The sequence below is a fragment of the Urocampus carinirostris genome, chromosome 3 (assembly GCF_059441175.1).
Source record: "Urocampus carinirostris isolate Australia breed hairy pipefish chromosome 3, RoL_Ucar_1.0, whole genome shotgun sequence".
Taxonomy (NCBI): Eukaryota; Metazoa; Chordata; class Actinopteri; order Syngnathiformes; family Syngnathidae; genus Urocampus; species Urocampus carinirostris.
This window is the reverse complement of record NC_142351.1, coordinates 44,476,037-44,498,952: the sequence shown is the minus strand read 5'-3', so window position 1 is coordinate 44,498,952 and position 22,916 is coordinate 44,476,037. Positions and strand designations below refer to the sequence as shown.

Below are 22,916 nucleotides of genomic sequence, written 5' to 3'. Positions count from 1 at the left end.
TGATCAGCGGCGCCAAAGCCTTTAAAATAGTTTTTTAAAATAAAACAAAACATAACATATATTTTATGTTCTGGCACTCAACGACAATGACTCTAAAATGTACTTGTATGTTAGTGCACTGTATGAGTAAATATATTCATCTGTTTTTGTGTTTTAAAACCAATTGGATGAAAGTGTCTCTTTACATATAAAGAGATAATATAACACAAATTGTGCAGGTAAATGTTGGGGAAAATATGCAGATTTTTTTATGTTATCAAATCAAATTATTTGTAAGTACTACTAAGGCTGTACAATGCCACTCAAACTGCTGTATTAAAACATTCAGTGTACAACAAGACAAATGGTATCCCTCCTCTTTCCCCATCCAACAACACGAAACACCTAATACACGGACACACACACACAATGGTAAAAATACAATTAAAATAAATGATCTGCATTTATATAGCGCTTTTCAGGTCAATGACTTCCCAAAGCGCTTTACAATGTGCTCCACATTTTCCAATAGCGGCCTTTTATTGCCGCCATGTAAAACGCTCACCTGCTTATTGGGGGTATTAGGGGTTCAGTGTCTTACCCAAGGACACGAGCCGGGATTCGAACTGGGATTCCTTGATTCCAAGACAAACGCTCTACCTCCTGAGCTACTGCCGGCCCCGCAAATAGTAATACAGGCGCTTCGCTCCCCTACTTACGACCATTCTACTTACTTAAAACGGTAGATCCGAAAAAAAAATCTACGGATGTTGAAAAATATCTGGACATTGCTGTTAGATTTTGTATCGTAGAGTAGAGGACAATACTGTAGTGCTTCTTTCCACTGCGTGGCGCTGTGAGAGGTCACCCAGGATCTGCCCAGAAGAAGAAATCCGGCTTCCTCTTCGTGTGTTAACATTCTATACTGTATCTCCAACGCGCTAGGAACTTTGACATTTTTATTGTTTAATATCTCGTGCATCCATTCAAAATGGTTGGTGTAAAGAGTTTCTTTTAAGACGAAAGTGGAATAAGAAAGCTTGATGTGGTAGAAAAAATGGTTAGATCGCTTTTTTTTGTCCATTCTCTCACACAGAGGAGGACCTCTTGAAGCTCATCTTCCAAAAGTAGGCTAAACTTAACTTTATTTATATTTATAGAGCATACTATTTTATAAAGCGTTTATTTTTTAGTACAAAATAATACAGGTTACTTATACAAGCCTTAAACATACGTATATAAACCTTAAACTTTCATAATGTAGCACTGAAGCAACTAACAAATTCAACTTACGAACGATCGTAAGTAAGGCAACGTCTGTATAATTATGGCAAGGCACAGAATAACCATGCAAGGAAAGGGACCTGAGGGAGGCTTATTCACACTGGTAGGGATGACAGCAGATGTCCTTGTGAAAGTATTGTATTTAAGACTCTTTCTTTGGCATGTACTAAAAGTTAAATACATCAAAAATGTTTTGCCCCTCCGGCCTGTGCACATTTTTTTAAACTAACGTGACTTGAAAAGTTGGCCCACCCTGCTGTAGCTAGATGAAATCCCCCTTCCTCCATTGACAATTGCTCCAGCAACAGCACTCACTGAAAGTGTTCAGTTTTCGGACACAGCGGTCACACCTGTTGTGGAACTTGATAGATGGCTTATTTATAAACTTTGCGAACCCTAAATTCCTCCTTCAGAGAAAACGCCGGAGCACAAAGAGTGTCGATGGGGGTCCGATGAAACGTGGCGTATGAACACAACAACTGGACGATCCATAAACTGCTGAAATGAGGAAATTTACAAGCCACCCGATCGGGTTTGCTTTGGCTGAAGGACAAGAGCAACACGCAAAGTCAGATCCAATCAAAGTCAGTCTTTTATTGTCGGTCTTGTGACATTACTGAAAGGAAAGACGCTTCAATCAATAACATTATATCGCATTGATGTTGTCCACATTGTCTTTTTAAGCAACGGCGCCATCTTATTACGTTGTTCTCGAGCAATGTCGTCCCATTTATTTGGATTTTTTTTTCTACAGTTTTATTTTTGAAATGAATCATGTCACGTTGTGCATTCAGAGCGACCTTCACAGAGTCTGGGTGGTAATTTGAAAACTAAATACTGCACAAGGGCAGCCTACCCATCCGCCTTCCTTTTATCACCCACCAAAAAAGGCAAAAGTCAGATTGTGTCCGGCCCGGGAGAGCTTTAATATATAGCCTAAATTTAGGTACTGAGTTATGGCTGAGGAGTTATCGGGGTAGGCTCATATGACGTATGAAAAAGTTCTGTAAATGCTGAGTGGATTTCAAGTGCAAGGGTACAATCATTCCGGCTGCAAAGACTGAATGCCTGACAGCTGCTGCTTATCAAATGTCACATATTTACCCTTTGAAAATGGAAAAGACGCCACTTTAATGCCTTCTCAGTCCTTCTGGGTAGAGTTTTTTGGATTACACACATGATTAACAACAAAACATTTGAAACGTACTACATAAGATATCTCAACATACTTATGGATATTTGTTGAAAAAATGTCAAATACATCACATATTTCCCAGTCGTGGGCTGTCAGGGAGACCAGAGAGCAATACATTACGGTAATCAAGCCGATAATAATAAACGCACAAATTACAGTTTATTGTCAGCATCTTATGTCAACAGCATTGAATCTAAGCAATACTGCAAAGGTGGAAAAAGAAACTATCCATCCATCCATTACCTGCACCGCTTATCCTCAGTAGGGTCGGGGGGGGTGCCGGGGCTTATCCCAGCCATCTTCCGGCAGTGGTCAGGGGACACCCAGAGACAGACAATTCACTCGATTATTCATACTTAGGGACAATTTGTTTAGGCCAATTAATTTGACATGCATGTTTTGGGGAATGTGGGAGGAAATCGGAGTAGGGACGGGGAGAACATGCAAACTCCATAGAGGGAGGCTGCGGTAGGTAAACTTGAACCCTGACCCTCCGCACCGTGGGGCTGCGTGCTCACCACCCATCTGCTGTGCCAGCCCGAAACAGGAACCATTCTACCAATATTTTCACATGTAACTGAAATGACAGATTGGTATCCTATATGACCCCAAGATTTTTAACCGAATCACTCTGGGTGATACCACATTTGCCACTGCACTTTGAGTACCACAGAAAAATAATTCATGCGCAGCGTGTACAGTTTCAAACTTGGTCTTCACCAATCTGTGTTAATAAGGAACATTTTTTTTAACGTATTTGTAATGTCTTCCTGTCGGAGGGTGTAATATCAGCTCGGGTCTTTAAAGATTTCCCACGTTGCAGTCATTGCGCAGTGGTCAGGAAGGAGCAGATTGCACACAAGTGAGCAGAGACACCTCACTCTATTACAGACACAGGGCTATAGTATTAGTCACCTCTGCCAATAAGAGCAAAGCTAACAGGCAAAGCATGTGACAAGATGCAACAGCAGACAAATCGATGGCAGAAAACAGATTGCTTTGCCGAGATTCCTTTTTGCTGACAGGCCAGCGGGTAGTTTGCGCTTTTAAAAAATAGCGACATCTTTTAAGGTGACCTCTGGAGTGCTTCTTATAAAATTACTGCAGACAGAAATCCATTTGCAACTGCACTATAACGCTGAGATTACATTGTTACTTTAGAGGCTCGGTGCAAATTAATTTGAGTTTCGTTTCGTGTATTATATAAATGGATGGTAGTGGGAAAATTAAATCCCAGTGTTGCACATTTCTATATATTGTTTTATTTCTGCAGTGGGTGTTTTGGATCACTGCACTTTACCTTTCATTTGGCCAGCAAGGCAGGATACTGGGAGACTGACCTCCTCTAGGGCCTTCAAAGGGCAAAACCACATAAAAGGGACACGATATAATATTTCACCACTGGATCATTGTTTCTCAACTGGTGGGCCAGGACACAAAAGTGGGTCCCGGACGCGTTTTCAGTGGGTTGCGGGCCTTTGCCCTAGCCAAATATTACCAAAAAGAAGTAAAAAACCTTAGATGGTGATAATCCCCCTCTCAATATCTTCCTCCTGTTCACTCAATCGGCACCAACACTATTGTGTTTGAAGGGACCACATCTCATTAGTTGCGATTTTGTGTGTTGTATTTCCCTTTTTTGTCCATAACCATGGATTCCAAGAAAGTAATAAGGGAAAGGAAAAGTGGAAACAGTGCGATTATTATTATTGCAAAATATGAAAATATTTTATGACTGTCTGCCATTAAAGGGCTGCTTTAAGGTACAGTTACTTGTTAAATGTAATATTTCTTGCTTTCTACCAATATTTTCTTCTTTATTATATGCTTAATTAAGTAATTATTGTTTTTTAATGAATATTTTGGCCTATTTAAAGCAGTTTTAGGGTCACTTTTATGCGATGTTGGCTTTTGCTTTTTCTGATCATTTGATTTTTTTTGAAAAAATGTGAATATATTCTACTACCTTTGCCTTAAACCCCACTCTTACATTCAACAAATTTAAATTTCTTGTTTTGGGTTGTAGGTTGTCATTAGGGTGGAATGGTGGGTCCTCAAGTCAGACCTGTTCAGAACCATTGCACGAGCTGTATTGCGAAGTGCAACCAAAAATGAATTGTACAAATTACAAGGAAGATCACGAACCATCGAGACTCAAAGTCAAGTCAAGTCAAGTCATTTTTATTTGTATAGCCCTAAATCACAAAGAGTCTCAAAGGGCTTCACAGATTATTACACTATATTACACAGACTATTTTTCAGCCGACAAGAAGAGTAGGTTATTCATATGCTATGGAGTAGAAGTGAGTTTTGAGCTTAGATTTAAACATTTCCACTGAGGTTGCAGATCGGATCTCAGGGGGAAGAGCATTCCACAGCACCGGTGCCCGGATGGAGAGCGCTCTCGAACCAGCAGAACACTTCTTTGCTCTTGGGATCACCAGAAGACCGGCACTCTCAGATCGTAGGCTTCGGAACGGGACATAGGGGCAAATCAGATCTGAAAGATAAGAGGGAGCAAGTCCATGTATGATTTTGTATAATACTAAGAGAACCTTGAAATCACATCTAAGGCTAACTGGGAGCCAATGCAGGTTAGCCAAAATCAGTGTTATGTGATCGTACTTTTTTGTCCTAGTTAAAAGCCTCGCTGCTGCATTTTGTACCAGCTGAAGAGACTTGATTCTAGACTTCGGGAGACCAGAGAGTAGTGCATTACAGTAATCGAGACGGGAGGTAACAAACGCATGAATTATAATTTCCGCATCCGACTGAGACAGTATAGAACGAATTTTAGCAATGTAACGAAGATGGAAGAAAGCGGTTCTAGTAATTTTCTTTACATGCGTTTCAAAGGATAGATCAGGGTCAAATATGACACCTAAATTTTTAACTGAGTCACTCTGTGTGATATAACATTTGTCAATGTTCACAGCAGTTTTTGAGAATAAGTCACGGCATTTAGATGGACCAATGACTAACAGTTCGGTCTATTCAGAGTTGAGACGCAAGAAATTGAGTGACATCCACTCTTTTATCTCAATGAGGCAGGCCTCCAAATTTCCACAGTTTAGTTTGGGAGATTCCTCCAACGGAAGATATAGTTGAGTGTCGTCTGCGTTGCAGTGGAAGCTGATATTGTACTTGCGAATAATATCACCTAATGGAAGCATGTAAATGCTGAAAAGAAGGGGGCCAAGCACTGAACCCTGCGGAACACCACAGGTAACATTAAAGGGCTCAGATGTCATTTCACCATATTTAACACAGTGCGTCCTATCTGAGAAGTAGGATCTGAACCACGAGAGGACGGACGCTTTAAAATCAACGCTCACGAACGGCCCCAACGGCGTCATCTTTTGACGATCTCTACAAAGACTACAAAGACTTCAGCTAAGTCAAATGATTCAGCAAAGCTCAAATTTGGTCTTTTAAATATTAGATCGCTTGCTCCTAAAGCTTTACTTGTTGATAAATTATTCGTGATTATAAACTTAACTGTATTGGTCTTTGTGAAACTTGGTTACGCCCAGATGAGTATTTAGCGCTAAATTATGCTTCACCCCCTGACTACGCGAGTAGCCATGTAGCACGCACGTTGAAAAAGGGTGGCGGTGTCGCGCTCATTAGTGAAAAAACACTCAAATTTAATCCTCGTACCTCTAATAATTATAAGGCGTTTGAGGCTCTTGTGATGCGGTCCTCTCTATTGTCAATTTATGTAATAACTATCTATCGCGCACCTGGGCCATACGCAACTTTCTTGGACGAATTTGCTGAACTTTTGTCTGAACTAGTAACCTATGCAGACAAAATTATAATTATGGGGGACTTTAACATTCATATGAACTCCCCACTCAGTTCACTTACTATTGCGTTTAGGTCTCTAATTGATGCATTTGGTTTTAATCAACTGGTTGATTTGCCAACCCATAAAGATGGAAACACGCTAGACTTGGTTCTGACTCGAGGAGTTTTAACCTCAAACATTATGGTGTTACCGTGTACTACCGTTATCTCGGATCATTATTTAGTTACATTTGAGGTGCTAGCTAAATGTAGTGTTAAAAAAGCTGAAGGATTTAGCGGACGCAATATAAGCACTGGCACAGTTTCTGAGCTCTTTGAACTCCTTCCTGGAGAAGTTGTGTCCTTTCCTTCATACAATGGCTCGATTGACTCACTCATGAATGAGTTCAATACTACCCTGACTAGTGTCCTGGATTCAATAGCGCCCATAAAGCAAAAATCATGTCCTAAAAGACGCACGCCTTGGTTTACTGATGAAACTAGAACCCTTAAACAAGAATGCAGGAAATTGGAAAGAAAATGGCGCGCTACAGGGCAAATATATTTGTCACTTTTAGCCAATAGTTTAGCAAGCTTTATTTGTTTTTTTAATTAAACCATGCACGTTTATATGGGAGTGTATTTCTGCTTATTATTTAAATCAATATTGTAGAGTTAGAAAAAGATAGACCAAAAAAGAGAGAGAAAAGACAACTATAAAAAAGAGAGAATGAGAAAGAAAGAGGAAGAGACAAGATGAGAGGGAGACAGAGAAAGAGAGAGAGGGAGAGAGAGAGAGAGAGAAGAGAATGAGAAAGAAAGAAGAAGAAAAGAGAAAGAAGGGGGGAAAGAGGAGAGAGAGAAAGAAAGAAAAAAAGAGCAAATGAGAAAGAAAGAAGAAAACAATTGAAGGAGATAGAGAGAAATAGAGAAAGAGAGGGAGGGGGAGAAGGAGATAAAAGAGAGAGAGAGAGAGCGAGAGAGAGAGAGGGAAAAGAGAATGAGAAATAAAGAGGAAGAAAAACATGAAGGAGAGAGAGGGAGGGGAGAGAGAGAGGAGAGAGAGATAGAAAGAAAGAAAAAGAAAAATGAGAAAGACAGAAGAAGAAAAGAAATGAAGGAGATAGAGAGAGAGAAAGAGTGAAAGAGAGCGAGGAGGGAGTAAGAGAAAAGAGAGAGGGGAGAGGGAGAAAGAGAGAGAGAGAGAGAGAAAGAGAGTGAGGGTGGAGAAAGAGAGAAAAGAGAGAGGGGAGAGAGAGAGAGGGGGAGAGAGAGAGTGGTCTCTGGAGGCTTTGTATTTCTTCTTCTCTCTTGATTAACTGCAACTACACCTAAAGAATGCAAGCATTACTAATCAATTATTAGCATTCACTATCGGCCATGGAAAAAAATAAGGTCACGTTTCTCAGGGATGAATTCTAATGGGAAGAACTTTCTGCCACTAAAAATTTAGCCTCATTTTTACCCAACACTTGTATGGTAAACAATTTGTCTTAAAAACAAATGCATTCACAATTTACTCAAGATCTAAGAATCACATGTCTTGATAAATGCACACGCAAGATTGAAAATTGCAAACATAAAACAAAAAAATACTTGATTCTCAATGGATTTCTTCTCATAACGGTCCTGGAGATATTGGAAAATTACTCCTTTTTGGCCTATTTAAAGCAGTTTTAGGGTCACTTTTATGCGATGTAGGCTTTTGCTTTTACTGATCATCATCACAACTCCGGTTGTTAGGCCTTCTTCTCTGAAGCCTCAAACCTTTCTTATGGAACTCAGCAGCCTTTGCGTCGGGCATCGGCCCAGCATATGTGAAGGGTGCAACGAGTCTGTGGATGGGGCAGAGCTGTCACTAAAGGGGTACGGGAGCGTCGCCGCCTCCATCAGGGGACCTCGGAGCCATGTGTCGACACGCGACGCACTGCTAGCTACATCGCCTGGTCATATTGGGGACAGGAAAGAAGTGGCGGAACAGAAGCACTCCAGATGTTCTTCATCAGTAGGCCACAGGGGAAGTCTGTTACCACAACACCTGGCTCCTTTCCACTCTTAGCTTGTGTGAAACACTCTGCTACGGTCTGCCAATCACACACAAAATAGATGCTGGCTGCCACAGGACAGAGCAACATCCAGGCGCTCCTTACTACAGGGACGTTCTGTCAGGGTGTCAGGGATTGTGTAGGAGTAAAAGGGCTTTTACTAATGTTGAATACCTTAGTCCAGAGGTCAGGAAGCCTTTAGAACCAAAGAGCCATGAGGGGGGATTTTGTAAGGTTTATTGTTTTATATTCTTTATCAATTGTCCGTTATCGGTCAAATCGTAATACGCTACAAAGCCAAGGGGCCAAGACGCTTGCTCTCAACCAAGAGGCTGAGTCAAGATCCTAGCCACAGAGCCAATAATAATAATAATAATAATAATAATTTCCTTGTATTGTCATTCTGTGTAACAATGTACACAGAACGAAATGTAGATTGCACCTGACCCGTTGTAGCGAGCCGATGCAGCCGCAGCCAACAGAGGGCGCCGCCGACCACTTTTTAAGTCTTAGGAATGACTCGGCCGGGGCGCGAACCACCGACCTCCCAGTCTCAAAGCGGGCGCCTTACCATCTAGGCTACTGAGCTGGTTAAGCAGCGATCAGTGCGAATGCACCGTTCCCGGAGGTACTGCAATACCGGGCCGATGCGTGGAGTGGTCAGAGCAAGCTCGTATTCCATCTTCCGATTGCAAAAATCGAACTTACAGCATTGCTGTAACTTCATATCGACACATATCCGAACAGTCCGGAACCTCATAGGCTACGATTCTACCGTGAATTTCATATTTGCGGCATAGATTTTTGAGGGGCTGAATCAAGGTCACGTGCCGATACATCTAGATTCTCCTAATCGGCTGAAGGCAAAACATTTTTTTGGAGAGAGAAAGAAACACACCATATATCTTAAGACAAAGTTCAACATAACCGCGAATCCCGATTTCCAGACAAAAGTTTCAGCACATTTCATTTCACTGTGTGTTGTTTAATGATGTGATCAATATAAAAATACCACTTAAATTACAGATAGATAGATGGATAGATACTTTATTCATCCCCGCAGGGAAATTCACACTTCCAGCAGTCTCCCTTGTTGTTTATTAACAGATTAAGAGGATGCCCTCGGGGTGCTTGGAGTGGATGACGCCACAAGCTAGTCCAAAAGTTTGACGTCCCTGCGGCAGATGGAAATCTTTGTGCCCAGGGATACACCACCTCATGTTAGCGAGTCCACCTCCTCTCCGCAGGCTTTCGTGTCTCTCTCAGTCTAACAGCGCTGAAGCCGTGTAGCTCCGGACTGCTCTGGTCCGGGTAGCTCCGGGTGGCTCCACGTTAGCATCCGGGATGCTAAACGTGAGCCGCGTTTCCGTAAATCACAGCAAACTGCACTCCCTGTGCGCTTTGATGTTCTTCACCAACACAGCCAGTTCGTCGGTGTTATTTGGTATAGAATTCACATTTACCATTATTACGGACGGTACCGAAGACTTGTAAAGCCGCTAGCCGCTTAGCTAGCCTTGGCTCTCCATCCACGATAGGGCCCCCTCATCACCCTGGCACGAGAATTTTTCAGGGCGAGGAGTTTATTCCTCGAATAAATGCATTTTGTGCGTTAAAACCCTTAACGATAGGATAGAAAGTAGTCCAAGGTGTAGTTGTCAAACGAGACGAAAAACACAGAAGATAGAAGCAGACAATAAAAACAATAAATTACAAAAAGTGTGAGATATCACGGATCTCCCTACCGCAGATTAAAGGTCTGACATACCACCTACCACCAGAGGGCCCCATCCGTGGTTAAACAGACGCTCCCCTACTTACAAACGAGTTACGAAAAACCGTAGAAACGAACATTTTTTTTCCAGGATGTCGAAAAATACTTGGATATTGCTGTAAGTTACATTTTTTACAGGCTAGTACTGTAGTGCTTCTTTCCGCCGCTACCTGCGTGTGGCGCTGTGAGAGGTCACCCAAAATCCACCCCGAAGAAGAAATCCGGCTTCCTCTTCCTAGTTCGTGTGTAAATATACTATACTGTATCTCCAGCGCGCTAAGAACTTTGACATTTTCATTGTTTAATATCTCATGCATCCATTCACTAAGGTTGGTGTAAGGTGTAAAGAAGAGGCGAGCCGTTTCAATTGAATAAGAGTGGAATATGGAAGCTTGATGCGGTTGAGAAAATGGTTGGAGCGCTTTTTTTTGGCCACTTTCTACCACGGAGGAGGAAGACACCTAACTATAAGCTCATCTTTTAAAGGTAAGATAAACTTAACTTGATTTATCTTTATAGAGCATATAATTTATGAAATGTTTATCTTTTAATACAATACAATACAGGTTCCTTATACAAGCCTTAAACATACTTATATAATACTTAAAACATATATTCGATACAAAATATTGCACCTAGGCAACATACGAACAAATTCAACTTACAAACATCGTCGTTCGTAAGTAGGGCAGCGTCTGTAACTGGGCACAGGGGTAGCCAATTATCACACACCTGTGCCCAATTATCCTGAACCCTTTAAAACGAATTGGTTATGCAAACATAGTTGGGTCATTGTCAATTTTTCTCTACCTATGCCATTGACATACTGGTTTTCATGTCATTTCACTTCACCACCAGGCCAGGTCTGTTTTTTTTTTGTTTCTGGTTTCTTGTTTGGACATTTTGTTAATTAGTTACTTTATTCTTTGCATTTTACATTCCCCGTTTTGGTCTTTGATTTTCTTTGATTTTTTGTTGTTGTTTTTTGTTGGCTGCAAGGCCGCTATTGGGAAATGTGGAGCACATTGTAAAGCGCTTTGGGAAGTCATTGGCTTGAAAAGCGCTATATAAATGCAGATCATTTCATTTGTTTGGACATTTTGTTAGTTGTCTAGTGCCCACTTGTTTGTTTGGTACTTTGGTCCTGATTTTGTTGATTAATACCGTCCTTGTTTTTGAGCTCTTCTGCCTGTAGTTCTTGCCTTCCCGCATGATCCATCTACCATCAAAACTTAATATTCAGTTACCTAAGAGTGTTGAGGCTTATTTTGACTGTCATTTTGGTCATAAACATTGGTTTTAAAACTACAGTGGAACCTCGGTTCTCGACCATAATCCGTTCCAGAACCCTGTTCGAAAACCGATTTGTTCGATCACTGAAATCATTTTTCCCATTAAAAATAATGTAAATCGTTTTAATCCGTTCCAACGCCCTGATTGTTTAGCAAGAACGTAAACATGAAGCTAACCCAGGCAAATCGTACGTTCGCCTTAGCGTAATCTTCCGTACGAAAGATTACGCTAACATGAACGTGTAAAAATTTTAAAAAAAGGTTTATGAATAGGATTTCTTACCTTTGTGGTGGACGGTGGGGAGAGAAAAATCATCAAAAGTTTTTCAACCTCTTTCAAAACTTGCGGCAGTTGCTTGCTTATAAGCGCTAACTTCCTCAGCCGCATCACTCGATTTCACAGCCTCCTTATTCTTTACTATCGTACTGATAGTAGATTTAGCCATGCCGTATTCACTAGCAAGAGCGGAAATTCGTACACCTCTTTCATATTTAGCTATTATGTCTTTATTAAAGGCAATAGTTGGACAAACAACTTGGGTTTTTTTTCACCTGTCCTGCGTGCACCGACCTTCTTCGGAGGCATAATTAGGGGCTATAACACCCGTACGCCGCTCAGCATCGCACCCTAGCGTACCGGCGTTCGAATCTAATTTTTTGACCGAACAGCGAAGCAAGAATTTCTCAAAATTTTGGGTCGAACACCGATTTGTCCGAACTGAGAGGCGTTCGAAAACCGAAGTTCCACTGTAGGTGCGGGATTTTTTTTTTTTTAATGTCAGAAATTACCGCGAACGAGAAGAATACAGATGTATTTACCTCCAGTGCAGCAAGTGCTCAGCGAGAGAGAAGGGATTCGCGCTATGTGTACAGAGATTCATCTTAAATTGCTCTGGGTGCTTTGCTGGCGTTTTAGGGTGTTTACCGATTGTGTGGGTTTTTATCACAAAGTGTCTCAACAGTGAACATACATTGTTTAATGAGCTTCCATATAAAGGATTTTTGAGCAATGGCAACATGAGTCTGTTGGTGACTGTAAACTTGAGGCTGGGCCCTATATGTACTGGACTGAACCTTCTAGGGTATTAATGTTTCATCGACTTTGCATATAACAAAACTGGCTTCTTACGAGCCAAATTGTAAACAACACAGACAAAATTTTCATGAGTTGAATTTTATATCCGAGCCAGATTACTCGAGCCACAGATTCCCAGCCCCTGCCTTTATTCGTAAAAATATACATGACCAAATTTATGAACCCAAACTATGACAGTTATCCTCAAATTGTTATCATTCTCTTTCATTTAAATGCAAGTATGATTGCTGTCGGGCAGCACGGCGGGGCAGTGTGCAGCACAGTTCTAAGGTCGTGAGATCAAACCTTCCTGTGCATGTTCTCCCGGTGCTTGCGTGGGTTTCTTCCGGGCACTCCGGTTTCCACCCACATTCCAAAAACATGGATGTCAGGTTAATTGGCCGGTCCAAATTGTCCCTGGGTGTGACTGTGCGAGTGAGTTGTCTGTCTTTGTGAGCCCTGCAACTGGCCGGCAAACAGTTCAGGGTGTCCCCTGCTCACTGCCCACTGCCCTCGTGACCCTACTGAGGATAAGCTGTGAAGATAATGGATGGGTGGTTGATGAAGAACAAAAATAAAATGACTAAAAGGACCAAGTTGCAGGATCCTTCTTTGTTGAACTGGCAACTTTTTCTAAATGTTTGAAATGGAAAAAAATGGGCACTCAGACCCTTCATCCAATTGTTTTCCTGTCATTTCCTTCTGGTAGAAAAGGAATGGGAAGAATTCACTTATCTTGAGATCTTGTTCAAGAGCGATAAAATGATGAGGTGAGAGATCAGCAGACAAATCAGTGCAATGTCTCCCCTGTTGAAGGCTCTCTATCAGTCTGTCATGGTGAAGAAGGAGCTAGCTGAAAGGAAAGATCTCAATTTACGGATTGGTCTACATTAATATCCTCATTGATGGTCACAAGCTCAGGGTCAAAACCTAAAGAACAAGACCATAAATGAAAGTTGCCAAAAGGAGTTTCCTCTGCAGAATTCCTGTGCTCAGAGTTAGAAAATTCGCTAATTCTGTTCCACATTTAGAATAGCCAGATGAGCGGGATTGGGCATTGGACTCAAAGCCTTTGTGATTAGGGGTTTTAGTCGTGGTAGAAGTGCAATTGGAACCCTATATCCTAAGGTGGGTAACAATTACTCTGTTACATTTACTTGAGTACATATTAAAACATTTTGTACTTCTGGCAGTATTTTCAAATCAGTATACTTTTGACTAATACTTGGGTAGATTTGTGAAGAAAGAGCGGTACTCTTACTCCTGTAATTTAGACTGCATTGAACCTATTACTCAAGTGATGACGTGCATTTCTCCTTCTCTTGCTTTCTTCTCTCCCATGTTCTCTGTGTAAGAGCTGGTAGTTTTGGCCCAAGCCCCACCCCTTTCAAAAAGGCAGCGTCACTGACGGAAGTATCACAATTAAAAAGTGAAAAAAAATATCCCTGTGTTCATTGATTCTGTTGAACAGACATTTTCAGCCCTAAATAAATAAAAGCTTATGCCAGAAATCTGAAAGGACAGGCTCACCATTCGCTTCGATGGTGATAAAAAAGAACTTCATGATGGAACTGAAATGCACGGAGAATCTGTATGACAGAATAATTGAAATCTTCATGACGAAAGATTTTGTGCAAAAATCAAAAAGATTTTTGGTTGTTAAAATTTGGCTAAATCCCATGAAGTTATCACTAATGCTTTTTATAGGTTTTGTAGCGTTAGCTGCAGGGAATATTTCAGAACCCATCCATTATCCATTATTAGCTTGTCCTCAGTAGGGTTGCGGAGGCCCTGGAGCCCATCCCAAGTGTCTTCGGACAACGGGCAGGGACCACCCTGAAGTGGTTGCCAGCCCGTCGCAAAGCACCCGGAGACAGACAACTCACTCGCTCATTCACACCTAGGGACAATTTGTATTGGCCAATTAACCTGACATTCATGTTTTTTAATGTAGGAGGAAAGCGGAGCGCCCGAAGGAAACCCACGCAAGCACGGGGAGAAGATGCAAAATCCACACAGGAAGGCTGGTAGCTGGAATTGATCCCATGACCTCAGAATTGTGTCACACACGAGCTAACCACTGCGCCGCCATGCTGCCTTTATTTCAGAGCCGTGCAATATTTATTAAAGGTTAGATTGATTCAGACGTAGCACTACTGAAGGCGTAGGTGTGAAATACACTGCTGACTCTCAAGAATTTCACTTTAAATAGTGGTATTCTAGACTTCTATCTCTCTATCTATCTACCTTGGTCATATTCCTCGAGGGGTGACCGACAGCAAGACAAACACATACAATAACAAAGAAAAATAAAAGGGAAAAAATAGCAAAAAACACACACAAAAATGTTTGGACCATGGCTAACCCAATTGCCCAAACACCCAAACAAGTTAGGCACCTCGGCACCCAAGTTGGTCATGCTTTTGTCCCTCCAGATGAAACGGGACACAAGAAAGCGGACATGTCACTCACGTCAGGGTGACACAACACACTCTTCTGTTCAACAGCAGGGCCCAACAGCTTTCACTGGTTTACCCCTGCCGCATCATACGGGTGCCGTGCCCATCCCTTAGAGCGCATCCAAACATCCCACTATCCTTTTACAACACCTCTCCACTCATTCATATCACCAACAAGAGCTCTAGCTTCCATTATATCTGGACCTCTTTCCTGCAGTGCACTCATAAGACCATCCATCCAAGTCAATCGCAGCCTTCCTCTTGGTCTCCTTCCATTGACTTCTGCTCTGTAGATCCTCTTCAACATTCGCTCCTCATCCATCCTCTCCATGTGTCCAAACCAACCGAGTACTCTCTTATCCACACGCTTGCTAAGTTCCACTACTACTCCAGTTGTGTCTCTCACAATTTCATTTCTCAATATACCCAATCTTGTCACTCCTAACATAGTCCTCAAACACTTCATCTCAAAAACATTGAATTTCCTTCTCAAATCTGCGTTCAGGCTCTAAGTCTCTGCACCATACAACACAGTAGGCACAATCACACTCTCATACATTCCCCTCATAACATCCATATTCATACTCTTGTTGCTCATCACTCTCCTCAGAGCACCCAAAACCTTGCTTCCTTGATTCACTCCGTGCAATACCTCACACTCCATTCCACCAACTGCAGCCACATCACAACCCAAGTACCTAAAGCTTTCAACTACTTCCAGCACCTGTCCATGCAGCCTTATTTCTAACGCCATGCCCACTCGATCACGTGAACACTTCATAACCTTAAAATCACCTTAAATTCTGGACCTAGGATGCATAAAACAAATTGTAAAAGAACGAAAGATGCTGCGTTGCGCGGTGCTTTATCCGCGTGCAATTTTTATATTAAAGTCATCAAATCGTGAGCATTTGACTTCCCCAACTGGCATTAAAGAGCATTACAAGCAAGAAGGTCAGCAAAGCCGGGTGAAAAAAGACAGATGCCACGCTATATAATAGCAATGTTAAAATCTCCTTGACCCGGAGGTCTTCCGATAGCAACCCCAATTTGTTTCATATTTTCCTGGCTGGATCAATGACGGCATAAATTTGAGGCTCAACGACAAGAATAATTTAGAACGGATCTATAAACGATAGAAAGCTATTCCCCACGGTCGCAGATGCATAACAATTCATCGGATTGGCAGGATGCGCCTCGGAAAGATTCGCTCGTGTTGAGGTCGGAAAAAAGAAAGGAAAGGAAAGAGTTGCACGACATCGAATGGAGCATGCGTGCGCATAAACGCATCTTGCACTTTTTCATCACGCGGTGTCTTTACGTGGCGAGTTCAAGTACATATTGAGGAATCGATCTTTTCGGAATTTCTTTGACGTTTCTGCTCTGATCAGCAAGGATAGGAAGGGCAAATTGTTTAACATAGCTGAATAAATAATAATATCAATGGTGGGCCTCCGCGTGTCCCCTCCACTCTTGCTCCTTGATCAAGTCGGATGAGTGTCTTGCCACCTTGAGGGATGGATTAGCTGGAAATACAAAAAGAAAGATATACAGAGCCAGGAAAGGGTACTTTTTGTCGTATTGCCTCATATCAAACAGAAAATAAGCAACAACATCAACATCATTCCCCAATGATTTCTTAATGATCCAATGTCGACCTAAATGACTGAGAACGGAAAACACAGAGCACCTGTGTGTGATTAACAGTTATGGGCACGGTGCTTTAAGGAAGGAATTACTTATAGTTACTCACTGCTTCTTCCAAGTTAGTAACTTAGTTAATCTATAGCACAGGTGTCAAAAATGCGCCCCGCAAGCCAAATAAGGCCCGCTGAGGTTTGTGATTCGGCCCGAGAGACAACACCCAGAGAAGCACAAGAGAAAAAATCAGCTGCAAGTTGAAATTTGTCTACTTGATGTAGACAAAGGTAGGCGCCACTTGCAAAGCAACTGGAGTTATATTGGTTTCTCTCTCTCTCTCTCTTTCTCTCTCTCTCTCTCTCTCTCTCTCTATCTCTCCCTCTCTTTCTGTGTCTCTTTTTCTTTAGTTATTTCTCTCTTTTTTTATATTTCTTCCTCTTTGTTTCTTTTCTCACTTTTTATTCCCCCTCCTGTTTACGTATCATTTTCTCTACCTCTTTCTTTTTCTTTTTTTATCTCTTTCTCTCTCTCTCTCTCTCTCACACACCTTTCCTCTCTTCTTTCTTTCTATCTCCATGTCACTCTCTCTTTTTCATTCTTTCTCTCTCTTTCTTTTGAACCCTATTTTTCTCTTCTCTGTTTTCTCTCTTTCTCTTCGTTCACTCTCTCACTTTCTCTGTTCTGTCTTTCTCTCTGAATTATCTCTTTCTTTCTTATTTTCTTAATATCTTTTTCTCTTTCTTTCCTATTATTTTTCTCTCTTTGTATGCATTTCAGTTACTTTAAAAGTTGTATGTCAAAGAATTTAAAGTAGAATTCAAGTTAGTTGAATAGAGAAGAACAGACAGGTAGTTGGGTTATAAAACGTAATAGTTATTGCACCTCACAAGCAAAAGATTTATTCTACACTTGAAATGCAACAGTAGCTCAGGAGGTAGAGCGATCGTTTTAGGATTAAGGGATCCCAGTTCGAATCCCGGCTTGTCCGTGTTACATGCCGAAGTGTCCTTGGGTAAGACATTGAACCCCCAATTACCCCCAATAAGCAGGTTAGCGCCTTACATGGCTGCACCGATCACGGCCGCTATTGGGAAATGTGAAGCACAATGTAAAGCGCTTTGGGAAGTCATTGACTTGAAAAGCGCTATATAAATGCAGATCATTTCATTTCATTTCATTAAACAATAGAAAAATTAATATCAGCAGTAAACAACATAAAGTGGATTTAATAAACTAAATCAAACTCTAACAATCTGAGACAACTGGTCAAGTATACATAACCTACTGTACTTACCTACAAGTATTTTGTCCACAACAAAAGTCAGTTGTAAAACAATATAAATCAGTTTCACTCATGACAATAAATCACAACCTCTAGTCATACAACTGCTCAAGTAGACATATGCTACTGTACTCCAAGTATTTTTACACAACAACAGTAAAGCATCCTTGCCGGTTGACTGTGGGGGATGAAACAATTTTTTTCTGCAGCAGGTTTGCGCAGGTACCTTTTGGAGGAAAACGGTGCGGCGCCAATGGTGCGGGGCCAATGCCCTGCAGGGACACACAGCTGAGGTGGTACAATCTCTGCATAAAACAGCTATTACTAGTACTCTGCATAAATCTTATCATTAAGGAGGACAAGAAGAAAGTCCTCTCTGAAAGAGTACCATAAAAAGGCCTGTTTGGCGTTTCCAAGGAGCCACATGGGAGACACGAATATCATGCGGAACAACATGCTCTGATCAGATGTGACCAAAATTGAACTAGTTGAGCATTAAGTTTGGCGCAAGAGTAACACTGCACATTACACTTAAAACACCACCCCTCCTGTCAAGCATGGTGGTGGCAGTATCATGCTCTGGGGCTGCTTTTCTTCAGCACAAACTGGAAAGATGGTTAGAGTTGATGGGAAAATAGATGCAGCCAAATACAGGGTGATTCTGCCAGAAAAAACCCGAGAATCAGGCGCAAGATTTACCTTCCAACTGGAGGACCCTAAACATAGAGCAAAACCTACAATGGGATGGTTTAAAACCTACAATATGAAGATGTTAGAATGCCCAAGCCAAAATCCACACTTCTGTCATGATTACCAACTCAGATCACCTGGAGCAATCATGTGGCGCCTGGGTGGGCGCCTTCTGATTGGCTGGCACTTCTCTCTTAAGCGTGCTGCGTCCAGAGAGCAGTGTCAGAGTGTACATTTTGTAACTGTGTGTTTCTCCTGATATCCCGTTCATTTAGAACTCTGCTTACCCAATTCTGCCTGCCTCCGATCCGACCTGTTTCCGTCCCATGCTTTGATCTCCTCTCCAGCCCTGGTAAACACGACCTGCCTGACTTCCGCACTACGATTTCGGACTTGTTCCGAAGTTATCTCCCCGGCGCCGCTGCTGACGTTTGACAGCCATCACGCCTTAGCAAGCCCTGAACGCTTCCTTAATAAAAGACTTAAACGAATGCTCTGGGGTCCACTGGTCTGTTCTGGTCTTCTGATAACTTCAGTCTCATAGTGCATTTCTGTGATAGCAGCAAAAGGATGTTGTACAAAGTATAAACTGAAAACGGGCCAACATTTTTCAATTTTTTTAAATTTGTGCCAAAAACAGCACTGAGCTTTAGCAGCAGCAGCAGCAGCAGCAGCAGCAGCAGCAGCATTGAGTAGGCACAGGAACCTATTGCCAAGAGAAACCCATTGGTTACTTTAGCCAGGATTGTCTGAGTAGAGTAATTTGCTCTTAATGCTGACTGGACAGATTCAAAGGGATTATTTTCTGGTAATTTCTTTTCTCAGTGACGCACCATTACTTGGTTAAATCTTTGAATTTCAGATATAACCTTGGCGTCTTCTATCATCAGATAGGTCTGAAGTGACATAGTTGCCTGGAGCATACAGTGCAAATGATCCGCTCTTGAGAAAAATGAGGAGTTCCTTCTTTTTTTTAGTTTTTAGATCTTTTTGTGTGTTTTTTTGGGGGGGTCAAACCTTCACATCTTTGTTTTTTACGTTGTTTTTGGGGTGTTTTGGGCACCGTTTTTGGTTGTTTTGGGTCGAGGTTTTTTGTTTTGTTTGGGTTGGTTTTGGTCCTTATTTTGTTTCGTTATTTTTTTTTTATGTTTCTGATGATTTTGGCCGGTTTTGGGATTTTTTTTGTGTGATGTGTGTGTTGGTTTTTATTTTGATGGGGTGTTTTGGGGTCATTTTTGTCGGCTTTGGGGCTGTTCCTGAATTTTTGGATAGTTTTGTCATTTTGGTTGGGGTTTTTTTTTTTTTTTTGGGTTGTTTCCAATCATTTTGGTGTTGTTTTGGGTCATTTATGGAACGTTTTAGGTCGTTTTTGATAGATTCTTGTGTGTGTTCGTTCTCTGGGTTGTTTTGGTTGCTTTTGTTCATGTTTGGGTCGTTTTTTTTGTTATGTGTCATTTTTCTGTGTTATTTTCTGGTCGTTTTTGGTTAATTTTGTTGTTGTCAATTTTGCGTTGTTTTTGAATGCTTTTGTGTTGATTTTGTGACGGGTTTTTTTTTCATTTTATGGCGTGTTTGTTGTTTTTCAGTCGTTTTGGTTGGGTTTTTTTTCATTCATTTGGTTGTTGCTGATAGTTTCTGGTGCTTTTTTTTTTGGTCTTTTCTGCTAATTTTTTTGTCATTGATAGGGTCGTTTTTTTGGTCCTTTTTAGTCATTTTATTTTTGTTTTTGATCGATTGTGGGTTGTTTTTGATTGTTTTTGTGTAGATTTTGTATAGACTTTCTTCATTTTGTTGTGTTTTTTTTTGGTTGTTTTTCAGTCGTTTGGGTTGTTTTTTTCATTCATTGGGCTATTTCTGGTAGTTTTTGGTCATTTGGGGGTTTTATTGGTTGTTTTATCGTCGTTTGTGCTCATTTGTCGTTGATATGGTCGTCTTTTTGGTCCTTTTAGTCATTTTATTTTTGTTCTTCATCAATTGTGATTGATTTTTTGGGGGGGTGGTTTATGGATCGTATTTGACTGATTGTGTGTTTGTTTTGGGGTCATTTTGGTCAGGGTTTTTATTTCGTTTTGGGGTCGTCTTTAGTTGTTTTGTGTCATTTTGTTCGTTTTTGTGTTATTTTCTGGTTGTTTTTGATTAATTTGGTTTTTGTCATTTTTGGGTCGGTTTTGATTGTTTTTGTGTAGATTGTGTGTTGGTTTTCTTTGTTTTATGGTATGTTTGTTCTTTTTCAGTCGTTGTGGTTGTTTTTATCATGCTTTGGGTTGTTTCTGGTGGTTTCTGGTGGTGTTATGGTTTGTTTTGGTCGTCTTATGGTCGTTTGTCATTATTAGGGTCGTTTTTTGGTCCTTTGTAGTCATTTTATCTTTGTTTTTGATCAATCGAGATGCTTTTTTTTTGTTCATTTTTGGTCGTTTTTTGCAATAAAGGGAACCATGAATATTAGAAAAATGGCAACAAGAGAATCCACTGAAGCGCACATGAGTGGGAAAGGGGCTGGCTGTCACTGTGGTAGTTCGCGTTTTCTCATCTTGTATTCATAGCCAAGTCAAAACCGACCCTAACAACACAAATTTAACAATTTTAATCAGAATTTTATAATGCTGAAATAAACATTCCGGGCAAAGTCCAGAAACCTCGATTCAATAAACAAATGTAAGCACTTTGGGTCTGCATTTAAAATCCAAAAGGGTGTAAGTGGCGACCCTAACAAAAGACGAGAGTTCAAGAGCTCGAGTCAAAAAGCCAAATTTAGAAAAGAAAAACGCAAAATTGTCATATTTTGATGTGCGTGTGAATCCAACTCCAAACATCTGCTGCGTTTGGGCCACCAAAATCTTCCGTCATCTAACCGTTCCCCCACCCAAACGGAGAAAATTATTGGAGTTCACTCTGGTAGCGTTTTGCACAGTATAAAAGCCTGACAAATATTAATTTGGGGCCCGCGTGATGTATTTGAGAATTCCAGCTAAAATGTCACCACATGGAACATTAATGTAATATTTCAAGTCCCGAGAGCAATATTGATTGCATTTATTTGACTCAGGGGAGGATAAATAATTCTTCAACGCAGAGGCACATCTGGTACGCAAAGATGCAGAGCCGGAATGAGAAAATACAAGATAACAATAAAAAGAAAATAGGTTTCGTATTTAAATGCATTATCAGAGCATTGTTTGGACACCGCCGCCTTCTTAGAGTGGGACAAAGAGACAGACGCACTCTTTTACGGCAAGGTTTCATTCCCCGGTTTTATACGAGCCGGGAAGAGTTTTCCGTTTTCTGTTCTAATCGTGAAAAAAGGATTCCGTCGGTTTACATTTACAGTCCTTTCGGAGTCTCCTTTTCTGTGCATTGAAGATATTGACTGTCAGTGCAAGGAGGCGTCACACTGTCCTGGTGCGAATCAACTGAAATCTGAGTCAAGACAATTTGACCCTCAGAAAGATGCTTTGACTTTACTCAAAGCATCAGCGCTGACTGAATGTCCTTTTCTTCTTATTCAGTCCCACTGCTCTCATTTTACAGTTTTTTAAACTACATAATCGGGCACACGTTCGCTTAGAGTTACTGCCAAAGCAGAACGCACAGAATATACTATATGGAAATAGTCTTTTCCTTTTTGTAGTTGATTTTATGTTACTATGTCCTGTTGGAAAGAACATGTAATTGGTATATTATGTTAATGACAATAAAGCCAATCTTGATTCTTGAAAATGTATAATAATCAGCCTTATTGAGGCTATTTATTCAGTTATGTGGTTTATTACAGTAAATCATACTTCGGAGAACGGCCCAGAGTTCATTTCTTTTCATCCACAACTATTTAGTCATTTTTATTAGCTGTACAAAATACAATGAGCAAAGTGAAAGATACTGATTGAGAACGTATTGACACTTTGACACAGCAGTAAGATTCAACACTGCTACGGCGCCCCCCACTGGCTGGTTGCAAAAGAGAACGGATGCGCCACCAAATCTCTTTATGTTTGCTCAATGCTTTTTAAGCTGTAAACTCAAAAGAATAAGCGAAAAATGGGCAGTTGGGGTAATGGGGCTTATTTTGGTCCGTATGGAAACATTGCACGCTGTAAATGTATATTAGTTTTAAAGCCTCATCAAAACAGAGTAATGATAATAAGAGTAATAGTTTTTTAAAACATGAAAATGATGGTGATAATAATAATAATAATAGGTTACATTTTGTTTCAAAGTGCCTTTCAGGACATCAAATGAAAGAACAAAGAAAGGAAAGAAGAAAGAAAAAAAAAGAAAGAAAGAAAGAAAGAAAGAGGGCAAATTTCCGGCCACATTGTAAGTCATGAGGGACTTTTTCATATTTATACTTCTAGGCACTTTACATTCATTTTTATTTCATCCAAAAAAGAAAATTTAGAAATCAACCTGAAAC

At 40.8% G+C, this 22,916-nt stretch overlaps 2 long non-coding RNA genes and 1 pseudogene across 2 annotated transcripts in view; 2 read left to right on the top strand and 1 right to left on the bottom strand.

Annotated features, from left to right (window-relative positions):
• The window catches only part of LOC148369814 (uncharacterized), a 46,614-nt gene extending 27,657 nt beyond the window's left edge, over positions 1-18,957 (top strand). Inside the window, exon 3 of the long non-coding RNA XR_015849884.1 lies at positions 18,781-18,957. This is a non-coding gene — a long non-coding RNA (uncharacterized LOC148369814). The remainder of the gene's footprint in view (positions 1-18,780) is intronic.
• Positions 7,547-14,542, top strand: LOC148369815 (uncharacterized). The gene is made up of 3 exons (XR_015849885.1): positions 7,547-10,304; positions 10,396-10,552; positions 14,388-14,542. It is a non-coding gene; the product is annotated as an uncharacterized LOC148369815 (long non-coding RNA).
• On the bottom strand, positions 8,899-9,051 carry LOC148369816 (U2 spliceosomal RNA; annotated as a pseudogene).
• Positions 18,958-22,916: the final 3,959 nt, after the last annotated feature.